Genomic DNA, 2,242 nt, shown 5'->3' on the forward strand with positions numbered 1-2,242 from the left:
CTCTGAACGACCCAATAGAATTTGGGGGCAAGCGACTATACCACCTTTGAGCCATACCCGACAGGGTTTGAGGAAAGGCCCGACACTTAATAGCATCTTTCACGGGCTACAACAGCAGTGTATTAGAAAATGTTCTAACATGATTAGCGGGATCTCCCATACCATCATAAGCTTTTATAGTTGGCATCTTGAACTTCCTTGAGATATGGGCATTCATTATATCTTCAGTGAAGGGTGGAGTAGGATCATCAGGATCTCCAAGGGGAAGAAGATTGCTTGGATCAGCCCTTGGGACAACAGCCCTTCTCTGCACTGGACCATCCAGGTCTATGATGGGAGGAGGATTTCTCCCCCTAGGAGGTGCTGAGGGTCTGGTGGTCTGGTGCGCCTCCAGGTCGCGCCTCAGCCTTTGAATCTCAGCCTCGTGAGCCCTGATTCTTTCCTGCACTTCTTGGGGATTCGTCTCTTGGGTGCTCTGAGGGCGTTGGCTACCTTCAGCCAACGGCTCTTTGCCAGCACGTCTCCTTCTTGGGGCTACTTCATCATCCGAAGATTCGGAGTCTCTCTCAGTATAAGGACCAGAAAATTCCTGATCCTCAGGAATAGGAGCCAAACCTCGTATGTATGGCGGCGATCGCCCTCGTGGTTCACTCCGCCCAGCATGTCCGCTTCCTCCAACCTCGGGGTAAAGGGGCATCCCATAAGGGGGGTTAGTAGTAACAACAGTTGAATATTCGTACCCGACGGGTCGAGAATTCACAGGTACATGTATTTGTTGAACTTGAGGATTCGTACCTTGAGTAGCCGAGGGGATCGTCCCTTGTGGCTGAGGTCCAGTTGCCCCTATCTTGGCTTCTCCTTGCGTTGCTGCATAGGTTGAGTGAGGAGGCACCTCCACAGTTGAAGAGATCACTTGGGTTATCCCCATTGGTGTTTCTCCTCCAAGGGCTCTAACTGTTCTCCGTGTTCTCGCCATGGTTATTGTTGTTTCCCACATACGGCGCCAAATGTTATTGATAAAAATTAAGGTTATTATTTGCTGTATTTATTACTAAAGTTCGGGAGCTCAAGGCCTTTAATGGCTACTCTCGTGTTTCGTAGCTTAATTCTGCCTTTACGCTTGCATCCAGTCATTGGTCTGTTAATGAAGCTAATGAAATGGTAGATATATCCAAGCAATTAGATATTTTAAGCCATGTAGAGAGTAAAACCTGCAAACTCAAGGAACCAGTAAATTGTGTGGAGGACCATCTTTCTTCAGAGGAGAACAAAGCAGTTTCCAGGATGCAAGAGTTTGATGATCAACACTCATTGAGGAAACGTCAAAAAGTTGATCCTCAAGAGAATTTGGTATTAGTTGAAGCAACAGAAGATTCCATTATAAAGTGGCTCGGGAATTTTGAAAATGGGGTCAGTGAGATTGACTAGATTTTATCACACTTCATATCTTTTCTTCTTTATTTCATCCACAAGACTCTAATTAGATCATCTGCAGGTTTCTTTGCCAGATTTTGTGGATCATTTTAATGGATCGACAGAAGAGTCTATTGCTTATTTGTTGAGTTGTCTCGAAAGCGAGTTCCTTATATATAAAAAGAATGACAACTATAAGCTCATGTAATACAGTATATATTCAAGGTCTGTCTGAGCATGGATCAGTAGATTCAATATTGCTCAGGAATCAGTGTTTACAACCATGTAACTATGCAGCTTGTTGTATTTGTTTTGGGTAAAATATTGAGAGGATTAAAATCATTTAGCTTACGAACTTGCAAGAAGGTTATGATCAGTTGAGAATTGAGTTAGATTAAAGTTATAACGTAGATGCTGAGTTGTTGACTCTAAAGCAGAAGCATTAGAATTTAGACCTTAACACCTTGTAATGGTCTTGTAAATTTGAAGAGGTTTGTATTTATATCATTACTGAACTATAATTCTCTAAGGCCATGTTTGTTTAATGGTATTAAGTATGAGATATGATTATAATCCTCTAAATTTTTCAATCTCGTGTTTGTTTTGTAAAAAATTATTGAAGAGTTATCCAAGCATTTGTTTTGTTGAAGTAGAGGATTGGACTACTTGAAGCGGATTTCAAAGTAGGGGATGCAAAATGCAATTTATGAAAATAGTTATACAAAATTAATTTTTGGCCAAATATAAGGGTGCAAAATGCAATTCTATATATATATATATATATATTATTTACCACAGATACATTAGACTGGTGAACAAGTACGGATTG

The 2,242-nt window shown here is 41.2% G+C and overlaps 1 long non-coding RNA gene across 1 annotated transcript; it reads left to right on the top strand.

The window, feature by feature from the left end:
* The first annotated feature begins 1,123 nt into the window (after positions 1-1,123).
* LOC141672481 (uncharacterized) lies at positions 1,124-1,789 on the top strand. The gene is made up of 2 exons (XR_012555549.1): positions 1,124-1,410; positions 1,496-1,789. It is a non-coding gene; the product is annotated as an uncharacterized LOC141672481 (long non-coding RNA).
* The last annotated feature ends 453 nt before the right edge of the window (positions 1,790-2,242 follow it).

This window comes from Apium graveolens, chromosome 7, assembly GCF_009905375.1.
Source record: "Apium graveolens cultivar Ventura chromosome 7, ASM990537v1, whole genome shotgun sequence".
NCBI lineage: Eukaryota > Viridiplantae > Streptophyta > Magnoliopsida > Apiales > Apiaceae > Apium > Apium graveolens.